This window comes from Macrosteles quadrilineatus, unplaced genomic scaffold (assembly GCF_028750875.1).
Source record: "Macrosteles quadrilineatus isolate MER2022 unplaced genomic scaffold, UCM_ALF_1.0 Scaffold_8__2_contigs__length_117827958, whole genome shotgun sequence".
In the NCBI taxonomy this organism is placed as follows: Eukaryota; Metazoa; Arthropoda; class Insecta; order Hemiptera; family Cicadellidae; genus Macrosteles; species Macrosteles quadrilineatus.
In genome coordinates, this window is record NW_026542601.1 from 63207747 (window position 1) to 63221295 (window position 13549).

The following is a 13549-nucleotide window of genomic DNA, read 5'->3' on the forward strand; positions in this document are numbered from 1 at the left end:
TACTAGCAACATGTGGCATAGTAGCTCTACTCTACTTCCCCCACCACTAGCAAAATTGTCACTCTCCTGCACCACGGCCGCCTTTAACTACAGGCCGCGGCCATCGAACTGGCAACGTCGCAAGTGGTGCTGTGTCACGTGACTGTGTTGTTTACGTTTTGTTTGGATTGGAAGCAGCCGACGCCGACACGCACTTCTTTTAATATTTACACACTTTGCACTTGCAGAGTTGCAGACAAGTAAGTCAACAAGTTAAGTACAGTTGTTGTATAATCAAGTAGTCTATTGTTGTTCAACTTAATATTAATGATATATGTACAGTACATTATTTTCACAAAATATGCTAAGTTAATTATTATTTCTCTATATCATTTGACGAATCGAGTTTTATCAGCAACAATACGTAAGTTTGATTTTGGTAACAAAAACTAAAAACTACAGATTAAAGAACCAGCTTCAAGAACATTGCTCAGCTTAAAGAACATCTTACTTGTAGATCATGCTTGTACCTACATTGACATAGCCTGTAACAATGTTGTTGTTGATTGGCCAAATAAATTCATTGTATTCATTGTAATAAATTCATTGTATTCAGCTTAGATTTCAGTTCTTATCTTAATGTCAAATTGCCCATGTATTTATTAACTTATTAAGTAACTTAAGCCTATTTTGTAGTTTGGTCTAGGCATTGTCTCTATGAATATAGCCAACATAAATCTGAAAGTAACAAACATAAATTGCGTCAATTAATCCCTTCATAAAGTTGAACGCAGACAAATTTAAATGTATTTTTTCAAGTAATTGTTACACCACGAATAATTGAACAACAAAATGACCCTCACGAAAGTATTCGTGCTACTGACCTATTATCTTCTTAACTTTATAGCATTAACATAGACATTAAGTTTATGATCCACACCGCGTCTGTTCGTTTAAAGCCTATCATTGGCCTGTTCCTGTTCTAAGTTAAGTTAGTACTGTATTCGTGGGTTAGACATAGCCTATAGAAGCATTACATAGTTAGTTTCTCTAAATTTTTTTCCAGACAAGGTAGTATCAGAGAGTGCCTAGGCTAAGCTTCACTGTGGACATCTTACTGATAACCTATTTAGTCTACCATGATCATTTAATGCTTAGGGAATTAAGTTAACTGGCACCATAACCCAGTAACAAAAATTCAGTTTTAGCTATTGGTTAGTGACGGACTTAAATAACTTACGTATAACTAAAATGGCTATTTGCAAGACTAAATTAAGACTCACTTGTGAAGCCTAAATTGTACTTCTTCGACTCTAGGTAGGTTATAAGTTAGCAAATATTTTAGTAAGTTATAGTCTATGTAACTAGTATGGTATTGTCAAAGATCGACGTGAAACATGGCTGATCTTTTGCCAGTTTCATGTTGATTTTTTTAATATACGGATTTGCATTTTGTCCATCTTTTATGCTAACTTACATTTCCGTTATTTAACTTAAGGTCACTTCAAAGTGACAACTACAATAATTTTTCATTGTTCAGTATCAACAGTCTTATAGAGTCTGTGGCTCAGTTGGTAGAATCCGGACTTCGGGCCCAAGGCAGCGATGTCGTGGGTCCGGATCCTGGTTACTGCCACTAAAATTTATCAGTTCAGTTCACCGTCGTACTGTACCGGTTCACCCCTTGCTTTGCTAGATACTTTCCACAGCCAGATCTGTAGTCTTTGTGGATAAAAGAGGCCGCCAACCTCTTAAAAAAGAAATAATAAAAATAAAATATAAAGTAGCCTACCATAAATATAAGCTTTTCTGTACAGCCTACGCATAACTTAAATGGAAAACTGTTGTCTGCTACATATATAATCTTTGGGTTTAAACAAATGCAACCAAGTGCCAGTAATAAATTACCATGGCTCCATTTTAGTGTAACTCACTCATATGTATTCCAGGTTGAATTGCTGAAGGACATCCAACAGTAGGCCTATGTCTACTAGGAGGATGGTGGTTGACCTGCTCGCCACAAAGTTTTTTTTTTCATTGGGGGACCGAGCAAGGCAGATTTTAGAAAGGCTAAACCAAACAAGTGCATCTGTTGGTAAGTTTTAATGTAGGATAATTCAATCTTAACCTAAATGGCTTTGCCAATTATTGTTATCAGCCTTAAAGTCAAAGTCAAAGTCCTTTATTCAACCAGATTAACAATACATTGCATTGGCCAAGTCAAGAGATTACATTTTTATGAAATTAATTAACTACTAAATATGTTATATACAAATTGTTTTCTTTTATGTTTAATAAGGTTAAAGACTACCAGGAAATTCCCGCACGCTGTAGCAGACCTTATTTATCAACATGGACTTAACTAATTTCCTGAATTTTCTGATGTCCTGTTCGGCTTTCAAAGGGAGAGGGAGGTCATTAAAAAGTTTTACTGCATTGAAGTGGAAATTTTTCTGAAAGAAAGTGGTTGAGTGTCGAGGTACTGAAAGATTGAAATTGTTGCGGAGACGATAACTATGGATACTTGGAGAGCTATATGATGATTGGTTTTTCTTGATAAATGATAATGTTTCTAAAATGTAAATGGAAGGGAAAGTTAGAACTTTATGTGATCTGAAGACATCTCTGCAGGATTGACGACGGTGAAGGGAAAAAACAGTTCGGAGAGCCTTTTTTTGAAGCCTGAATATGAACTGAGTCCTTTGGCTTTCACACCCCCAGTCAGGTACAGCATATGTCAGATAAGGATAAACTAGTCCATAGTAGGCTGTCAAGAGGACCTCACACGAAACAGTATGTTTAAGAGTGCGGAGCATGAAAATCCCAACAGATATCTTGTTTGAAACGTGATCGATATGCTTGTGAAATTTGAGGTTCTCGTCTAGAATTAAACCAAGGAACTTTACATCTGGGGAGGGGGAAATAGTGGTATCATCAAGAAGAACATGTATGTCCGTGGATGTGCGATGCTGAGCAATGCTAAATTGAAGGAGTGTGGTTTTTTTGGCATTTAAGATTAGTTCATTATCCTCACACCACTGAAGCATGCAGTTGGATTCAAGAAATAAGGCCTGAATACTGGGATTTGAAATGGTGATAGAAGTGTCATCGGCAAAAAGGCATATGTTTGCAAGATTCAAGCTGGATGGAACATCATTTATGAAGATAAGGAAGAGAATCTGACCCAAGACGGAACCCTGGGGCACACCTCTCCTGACTGGGACTTCTGAAGAGGAATGGTTCTGCAAGTAGCAACTTTTATTTACAGCTGGTATCATAACAAACTGTCGCCTGTCTTTCAGGTACAAAGAAAACCAAGCATGAGCTACTCCTCTAATGCCCAGATCATTCATTTTTCTCAACAGTATATCATGGTTCACGAGGTCAAAAGCTTTGCTAAAATCAAAGAACATCCCTGCTACTTTCTGACGTGAATCCATATCCCTCACCACTCTGTTTATGAGACCAAGCATGGCACTGGTTGTCGATCTGTTTTTTACAAATCCGTGCTGGTTTTCATATAGGATGTTTTGGGACTCTAGGAAACTCCATAATCTATTAACCATTGCTTTCTCAAATACTTTACTAAAGGTTGATATTAAACTAATAGGCCTGTAGTTATTGCAGCTGGTTTTGTCCCCTTTCTTGAAAACGGGTCTTACCATTGACAGTTTTAGATTGGAAGGGAATTTTCCCTCAACGAAGGAGCAGTTAATCATGTGACAGAGTGGTGATGAGATCAGACCTGAAATGGTTTTCAGTAGTTTCGGAGATATTTCATCGACTCCTGAGGATCTTTTATTCTTTAGCTCACTGATAATGCTTTTGATTTCTTCTTCAGTCACTGGTTTCAAGAAAAATGACGATATTATATTTCTATTGTTTAAATTGCAGGAGTTAGGAGGATTTCTCGCACCTTTGTTTTTATAGCTACCAACTTCAGCAAAAAAACTGTTAAATCTGTTGCACACTTCATTGGGATTAGTAATGGTTACACCACCACTGTCATCCTTAATACAAATACTATCCATTGTCGTCTTTTTTCTTGGTCTGTTTTCATTTATTACTTTCCAAATACCTTTAGTTTTACTGTCTGATTCTTCAATCTCGGCAATTACCATTTTCGTCTTTAATTCTCTAATTAGTTTTCTATATTCATTTTTTAATCTCAGATAGTATTGTCTTAGAACGTTATCAGAGTTGAGGTGCTTTGTCTTCTCATAGTATACAAGACATTGTTCTTTTAGCTTTAAAAGTTCAGCTGAAAACGAAATTCGTCTTTTGTTTTTTGAATCGAGCTTTTTAATTCTTTTTGGAAATGCAATGTCAAAATGATACCTTAATGTACTATTGAAAGCATTAAACTTACTATCAATATTCTCAGCTTCGTACGGATCTTAAATGAATGAGTTGAATTAAAAAAAAAAAAAAAAACTTGTCTGGATGTCAATGTATGTAGTAGAGATCATCTAACTCATTCATATGTTTTACCAGGTTGGATTGCTGAGCAGCATGGGTGAAAGATTTCTACAACAGTACATCTACAGTAGATGTAACTAATAACTAGGAGGATGGTGCTTGAACTAATTGCTACAACATTTTTCCATTCCGAAAAAAATATGGGGACCGAGCAAGGCTAAACCAAAAAAATGCAAATGTTGGTAAGTTTAATGAAATTACATCCGTACCTACATGGCTTTGCCAATTATTGGTATCAGCCTAAATGAAAGAGTGAGTTGAAATGCATAAACTTGTTTGAATTTCGATGTAATAAAGATGCAAACTTGTTTTTTACAATTGTTGGAAACGGAAAAATCAGTTGTTTGATCTGGGTAAGGGTAACTATTATTAACCAATTAAACTAAACATTTTAATAAAAACAAATTTAATTGCATTTTAATTATTTACAGCTTGCAGGCTAATTAAAAGTGTAATTCAAAATGGTTTTTATTTAAAAAAAAAGGTTTTATTTAGGCCTAATTAATTAGTTAATAATAGCTACTCATATCACTAGTGGTGATCTATTAAACTCATTGCTACATTGTTGTCTAATGTTAAACACAGACTAAACATTCATAATAGCTCAACAGACATAACAGTAAATGATATAGCCTACCTAACTTATATATAATCTATCTATATATATAATGCGTGAAGCCGTATTTTGTTAACGCAACTCCTCCCTTATTTGTGGACCAATTTCAACGTTTAAGGTGTCAAAAGATTCGTCTCAATATGTAGTTTTGCAATAAGGTTTTAGAACGTTAAGATGTCTACTCTTAAGGGCGCGAGACCCTCTCAAAGGTCGGGGTTTCCCCATAAGAAGAACACAGAACAAATTTAAAAACAAAAAACAGCTGTTTATAAAAAGAAACTCATTAGCTTTTTTGAGAGTAAATATTGATATTTTAATATTCAGTAGGTTAAGACCAAGTTAAACAAATCAGTTTTGTTGGAAGAACGGAAAATGCCTGGAGTTCAAAAAAGAAATATTGAAAACCGAAGGAGGAGACAATAAGGCATCTTATGCGTATAAGGAGAGTAGAGAAAGAGAGGCCTGTTCTAACAGATACACATCCATATACACATTCACTTGGTGAGATGAATAATATTTGCCAGTTCTGCTATGCAACTTACATTGGAAGTGTAAAAATATACAACGCACATAGTGTTGTCACGATGGTGAAATAAATTTGCCTAATGTCAGATCAAATGAATGCACGCGAGAAATGTTTACTTCTGACACTGACAGATCTCAAAAAATGTTGTACAAACAATAATAATGCCTTGACTGTGATAAGTTTAATTAGTAAGATTATACCAAATCTTATGTTTTTATTGTAAACTTTTGTATTACTCGATCTACTTTATTGAGGAAAAACACAAATGGATTGTTTACTTCTAGTTTATGTTGCCAGTTCTTCGGAAAAACTTATACAAAGTTTTTTTGACTGAATTTTAGTGGCAATATTAGACATAAGTGAAGGAATTAGGGTTTATGTATTCAACGATCGAGTACTTACAGTCAAGTTTTTTTTATGATTCAGGAGAGGCAAATAATATATACGCTGTTCAAAAAGAGAAAATGAAAATTGCTATCCAAATCTTATAGCTACAAGAGTTATCCAACCTATTTCGACAAATGAATCCATACTTTCAAAACTTTGGGACAGGTAGCCTATTAAGAGAAACCCCAATGAACAACGTGAGAAACCCCAATGACTGGTGCGGGTCATATACTGTGACTAACACACAACACGTTAAAATACGTTAACAAACTATCAATAGTGTTGCTGCTTTAGCCTATTCAAAGCAGATTATGGCTTTCCAGTTGATAACCCAGAGTTTGTGGGTAAAAAATGGATCACATTAAATGGTTGATATCATTTCACTTTTCAGGATTCTCTAGGGAGAAAATTCGTTTGATTAGGGCCATTAGGGGGATGTCTAGGCAACAGTTTCCTTAAATTCTCAATGCTGGAAAAACTTTGTTGCAAAGGTTAGCTCGAATTGAAACAGATCGTTTAGCATTCATTAGAAGTTATCAGTTAAGACTGATAGCAGAAATAATGTAGGTGAACCTTGACGAAACAAATAGAGATATTTAAAATTAGTTTTCTAACAAGTGTTTAAACAACTCTACGATGTAACTATTTATTCAAATTTAAGCATAACGTTTTCCTTGGCGTTATGTTTCATACTATGCGGCTCATTGAGCCGCGCGGGTTCTCTAGTATCTAACAGATTAGCCTACCTGAGACAAATGAGTAACCATTAGCTTCAGTAGAAATAAATTTGGCTTAGTGTGGATTTATAATTTATTATAATGTCATCATGAATATCACCCGAGATCACAGCCGTTATATTATCTACTGTTACTTACTTACGCACTCCTGTGGCCATTTAAACCCTAGGCGGTCTTTGGCCTCGCCAACCATGTGCTTCTAGGATCGTCCATCTTCTGCCAGCTCTAGGTTTGCTCCCATTCTCCTTAGGACTTTTGTAACCTTATTAATCCATTGCATCCTTGGTCTTCCCAATGGTCTCCTATCCTCCATAGTACCTCCTATCACATGCTTTACTATCTCTCTCTCACCTGTCTTTTGAATGTGGCCCAGCTATCTCAACCTTCTACTTGCCACACCCACAATAGGTACCTATCTAGTTCTCTATGAAATTCCTTCAACTCCCTATTTTTTTATTCTCTGGGATTTTTTAGAGAAAGAACAAGTCTATAAACCGTATAAAACTTACGTACCTTATCCCGCGTTTTCAGTCTTAAAAAATAGTCTGGGGATGACTAGCTTCGCGTCAAAGACCCATTATCAAATCCACATCAAACTCGAGAGTCTATAATCCGACAGAGGTCTTCATCAAAATGTATATATACGCGTCGACACATAAAGCTAAAATTTACACATAGATACAAGCACATTTATATACATTTAAAAAGCTATTGGCCGGCCACTTTCGTTCACATACTGGACTAACCGACACAGTTTGTATGGCGGACATGATGGAACTATCCACAGTTCCATCGTGTCCGACAAACAATAACAAATTGACACAGGAACTATGGATTTGATTACAATATTAGGCAGTTTTAGGTTAAATTCCCCCTCCCCTAAAACCCCCTTAGAAATATTGTGGACAAATCCAGGGACGTAACTAGGCTATTCAGCACCCGGGGCAAAAGCCCATTTTGGCGCCCCCCCCCCCCTCAATTGGACTAAAACTAATTCCATACAAATCTTCTTAAAAAATGTGTATGTCCATCGGTACAATACATTAATACTATTTATTAGATCTTAAAATGCTTAACATCAAGTTATTGAATACAGTACGGTACAAATTTTCAAAGACAAATACTTCATTTGAAAACGAAATCATTCACGAAAATAATATTGCTAGTAACACGCAAAAAAACAGCACCGCAACCACATTTCGTGTCCTGAACCACTGATATCGAGTAGAACGAAGAATTTTTATTTATTTGCTTATTTATTACATGCACGGCAAACGCCATTATGAACTGTTGTCAACTACACTAGTGCTCAATATACGCAGTTAGTCAAGGTCAGACGTGTTGTATATCGATGGGTCAGGCCAGCTTAACCGACTTCCCCACTACCAACAAAGGAGGAGGTTCTCAATTTGTTTGTGGCGATGTTTTTTTTTTCCTATGTATGTTCACCAATTTCTCTGTGATTCTTTTACCGATCAGTGTGGTTCCACCACCAAAATAACCAGGAGAATTTCTATTTGGTACCTTATATATTATGTTTAAGTATAATATTTGTTTCGGTGAAATATTCTGAAAACCTTAAATATTCAACATTTGTTTTGTTTACATTTGTGCAGATTGTTTACATTTGTGCAGAGAAGGCAATAAATAATAATAACATTCCTACAGCTGTTAGTTGAAACCATTTAAATGAAGCTACAGACAATTCTTCATAAAACAGTTGCTTCACTGATCAATAAACTATGGCTCAATCACGTCCAGGTTGAAATTCGTTTGCTACGCTCACTCACCTTTGGGTAGCAAATTGGCTGTAGTCATAAATTTAAAAAAATAATAGTGCTGCACCCTGTTGGTGATCCTTGTAACTTTAATGCTATTGAACATCATAGAGCAGAACCAACTTGTTTAATTGAAACAGCTGTTAAGAAATTCCTTTTAAATGTGAAAAATCATAAGGTTAACATGTCAAACTCCAGAGCCACTGGGGCGGAGCCCGAATGCTCGATCAGAATAAAAACTACTTAGTTCTCCTATTTAATGCCCAAAGAATCGGTGTACCGAATTTCAGCCTCCTAGTTAAATGGGAAGTGGGAGAATTAGTGATGAGTGAGTGAGCCAGTCAGTCAGTGAGGGCTTTGCCTTTTATATAGGCCTATATCCAATAATTTCTAGTACTGTAATTGTTTATTAATTAATGCTCTATAAATATTTTTTGTTCTTATTTCAGATAATAAAACCTGCCGTTGGAATGGATCAAGTTGATGAGATTCCTTTGTTAAAAGAAGTTTCTTAGTTTGTAAAAGTGATTAACTTTTGAAATTTATGTAAATAAAAATGAGTTTATCAAATAACTTCTAGTTTTTTCTCTAAATTTTTCAGATTTTTAAAATTTATGAACCGTTCTGTTTGATCTATAAAATTTTATAGATCAAACAGAACTAAAACTTAATACCAAGTAAAACAAATAATAGTTTGTGTAATTCAAACTGTACTGACGATAACTTTTTGCTAGTAATATTGTTTACCCTTAGTTTCATGTTTTCAAAACAAAACAGAAAATCACCTAAGTATATTTTATAAACCATGTATTAAAATGGAGCTATTCAGTTACCTAGATTATTTTATGTGATTGTGGAGTTATTTGGACTTTTATACAATACTAGCTGTTGTACCCGTGCTTTGCAACGGGAAGAGAACACGAAATAGAAACATTTTAAACTTTACATCTGTTGATAAAATAGTTACACATAAGCCTTTTAAAACAAAATTTAACCTTTATGGCCTTTATAGGATACAATCACGTCCTGGTTGAAGTTCGTTCGCTCACTTTTAGGTTAGAGCTCGTTCGCTACGCTCACTCACCTTTAGGTTGGAGCTCGTTCGCTGCGCTCACTTGCCTTCGGGTTTGCTCGTTCGCTACGCTCACTTGCCTTCAGGTTAGCTCGTTCACTACGCTAACTCGCCTCCAGGTTGAAGTTCGTTCGCTATGCTCACTCACCTTTTGGTTGCAAATTAGCCGTTGTCATAAATGTAGAAGAAATAATAGTGCTGCACCCTGTTGGTAATCCTTGTAACTTTAATGCTATTGAACATCAAGAACAGAACCAACTTGTTTAATTGAAACAGCTGTTAAGATTCATTAATTCCATTTCTCATAAGGTTAACATGGGAAACTCCAGAGCCACTGGGGCGGAGCCGATTGGACGGATCACGAAATTGATGGTGTATAAACCTATTCCATGACATTCTACACGTATGTACCAAGTTTCGTGGCAATCGGTTCAGCGGTGTCTGAGTTTATCACTGCCAAACAAACAAATATATATATATACAAACATCCTCTTTTATACTTATAGATTATAAACACTTCAACCTAAAAAGTATGGAATATTTTTATAAAAGGCTTTTCAATACTTCTAAGCTATATCTTTTGTTTCATAAAGTGTTAATTACTTGAGCCAAGAACTAGATATATATAAAAATACCCCCGCCGCAGCAAACCTGCCGTCTAAGCGAATTTCCATTTGCCTGAATTGATTTTAAATTAAATTTATTTAAATAATAGGTTTAACAAGTACCTAACTTGCTGCTACAAGAAAATTCAATTTAGTAACATGTTTAATATAAATAAAAAATAGACCCATAAACGATTAAGCTGCAACATTTATAAGACTTTTTTTTATATCAGTCATGGTTTTCCTGAATAAATGTAAGTTTACATGAAATTCCATCACAATGGAAAAAAAATTAAATCTAAATTGGCAAAAATAAAGTTGAGTTTCTATTTGTTTTTTTGATTTTGTTACAAGTAATAATTTTTACTATTTTGTACATAAATAACTTGTAGGAATGATGTGTGACTAGTGGATGTTAGTAAAAAAGCCTCCAAAGGAACGTCAACCTCTCCACCATCTTGGAGGTCACTCAATTTTTTAAGACAGTGGTTCTCAATGAACTTTGTTATTCAGAGATTAATGTTATAATTTAAATTATGAAAATAATGAATTAATAATTAATACCCACAGAATAAATTCAATGTTATTTAAACTTATATGAATTTAGTGAATTAGCTTTGATATTTCTTTGTTATATGACCCTTTCCCTAGCCAATTCTTTTACATTCTTAGCAATGCCTAAAAAATTGTTGCAGTGAACTTATTAATTTGTTATTTAAAACCATTAAGTAATTTTTTAAAGGTAGAAACAAATTTTATATTGAAGAAAAGAAAGTTAAAAAAAAATGTAATTGGATAAGGTAAGTTTGTATATTTTACAGATTTGTTCATTTAAAATTTGTGTATGATGCAAATTACTCTTAAGTGAAGTGTAATGTAATGAGAACCACTGAAGGGAAAGAGGTTCCCACAGCCTTGGTCACACAAACAAGGACTGTGGTATGGAGTAAACCCTTCTACAGAACTGTCTTGAAAAAGACAGTTCACGTAACTGTCTTTCGTAAAGAACAGTTGGGCACGTAGCCTTTTATCACCTCCACCTTGTGAGATGACATTGCCTTAGCGGTTTTCCAGGAGTTACATATTATTTATATTATAAATTTTAATTTTTTTTTGTTACTGTGTCGAATAGACAAAGCTTATTATAGTAAAATCTGTTTTCAAAATAACAATATTAATAACTTGCAAAAGCTGTAGGCCTATACTTAAAAAAGCTTTTCATTTAAAAATCATAAATGTATTTTAACTTTGTAGTTAGGCTATGATTTTATGTACCGTACATAAATACTTTAATTTTTCAGAGATGAAAACCAATTATTCATAGTTTTTTTTTTTTTTACTTAGTCAGTATTGCAATCTTTCTTTTATTTGCATGTGACACAACCTTTTCATTTCTTATTTTTGAATAGTTGTTAAGTAAAATGTTGCTCATAGTGACGATAATTTTTCTAATCAATGAGCTATACGAAATGCCACAAGAACATACTTTTTCAAGAAGCTCACCAAGTTCAGCATCTGATTCAATTCTTAGAATGCTAAGTTCTGTAACTATGTTCCGTTGATTTTCATTATTAATTAAAAAGGAGCTTTCAAACTTTTCTGATATAAGGCTTTGCACAACCCCTATTACCTGTCTACAAATCACCATTACTATTTCTGAGGGTACACTAAGACCTCCTCTGTTTATGTCAAAGAAATAATCATCATTGCAATTTCTAGAATTCAATAACTCTGAACATTCTTCGCATTTGATTTTTGAAACAATTTTGTGGACGATGTACCCGCCGATGTAGATGATGACAGATTCATCAACTTTATCATATTCATTAAAATCTAATTCTAGAATCTCGTAAAATGAATTTTCAAGTTCAAAATTAGGGTTTGGTAGAACTTGCTGCCGATTAGGTCTACACTCAAGTTCGGTTTCATCATGTTCATTGAGCATTTCTGGTGAAAACGTCACAGGGCCATACCTAGCCGAATGAATACCTAAGACACTTTTGATTCTAATTTTTTTTTCTGCTTCCATTACTTGAATTGTTGAAATATTGTAATTTCCACCTGCTAATTGTCGATACTGTCCAAATCTTGATTCTAAATTGTCTGTCTGGAATTTTCCAAGAAGAATGTACTTAGGTTTTAAAAAACTTAGTGCGTAAATTATTAATTCCCTATACACATTGGTGGTCTGAAAAATGGCGTTATACGTTTCATCAGTCAAACAGCCAGCGGATGAGTTCTTTAAAGAGTTTTCCTTCCATTTGACTAGCCAATCAACAAATCTTTCAAAAAAAACTAACCTATCATCATCTTCGGAATCAAATGGCTTTTGGAGCTTATTTCGTTTCAATACGTGTGTCAAAGGCCGTTTAGTATTAACAATAGTCCACCATGTCAAGATAATTTTAACAAACATTGCACTTCCATTGAGTCCATATTTATTTAAGGAAGCAAGTGTGGATTCGTGGAAAACATTTACAGCCAAGGAAACCTTTTGGCGTTCTAGGGAGTTTGGGTAAACAGTCTTGAACGAAAGCTTGGGTGCAGACCTAACGAGAGAATTGCATTCCATTCTATATATATCCCTTACATCTTTGAATTGTGCTTCTGTAAATTCTTCGAAATTACTGAAATTAGTCCTTGGTACATCATTACAATCAATTAAATCATCATTTGGCCATACTGGAAATACAAATGTTTTGTGTAGATCTTTTTGGTTCAACCAATTATTTCTGATGTTTTTGAGAATGTGAACACTATCATACAATACAAATGTTTTGTAAGGACTTCCCGGTACTTGAAAATAATGTTGACTTGCAGAATTTTTAGTTAGTTCATTAAACATTACACGATTAACACCATTGTTATCACTGACTATACTTAAAACCGTCAGACCACTGTCTTGAATCATATGTATTGCTTGCTTGGTCATTTCTGCTAATTCGGAACCCTTTAACTGTTTAACAGGTATTAGCTTTATCACTTCCTTCATACTTCCAAAAACTGAGTTTACTAAAAAAGCAACAATAGTTTTAGCTAAATTATCCCCATCATTTTGAGCAAAACCGTAAAAATTTCCATTTTTGAAATCCAAACTTTGTTTTACATGAATTTCGTCTATTTGCAAACTTACAATTTTTTCTAAGTTTGAAAAGTTTTTGGATAGGCTCTTTAAAAAGTTTTCATTTCCTTTACTTTGATTAGGGGATATCTGAAATGATGATGATAATTTTTGCAAAAACCTTGGATGAGGAAGAGTCATTATATGATTGAACCTAATTGCATTATAACATTTGACAGACTGCATGTAAATAAGAAAAGAATTTAATATTGTGGCTACAGAGTACCGTGGTTTGTTAAGGAAAATAAG

The 13549-nt window shown here is 34.4% G+C and overlaps 1 long non-coding RNA gene across 2 annotated transcripts; it reads left to right on the forward strand.

The window, feature by feature from the left end:
- The first annotated feature begins 145 nt into the window (after positions 1-145).
- Positions 146-9075, forward strand: LOC129001187 (uncharacterized). 2 transcript variants are annotated; one of them, XR_008491401.1, is made up of 4 exons: positions 146-239; positions 1929-2074; positions 4474-4640; positions 8952-9075. It is a non-coding gene; the product is annotated as an uncharacterized LOC129001187 (long non-coding RNA). The 2 variants fall into 2 exon arrangements; XR_008491402.1 differs by lacking the exon at positions 146-239 and adding an exon at positions 268-403.
- Positions 9076-13549: the final 4474 nt, after the last annotated feature.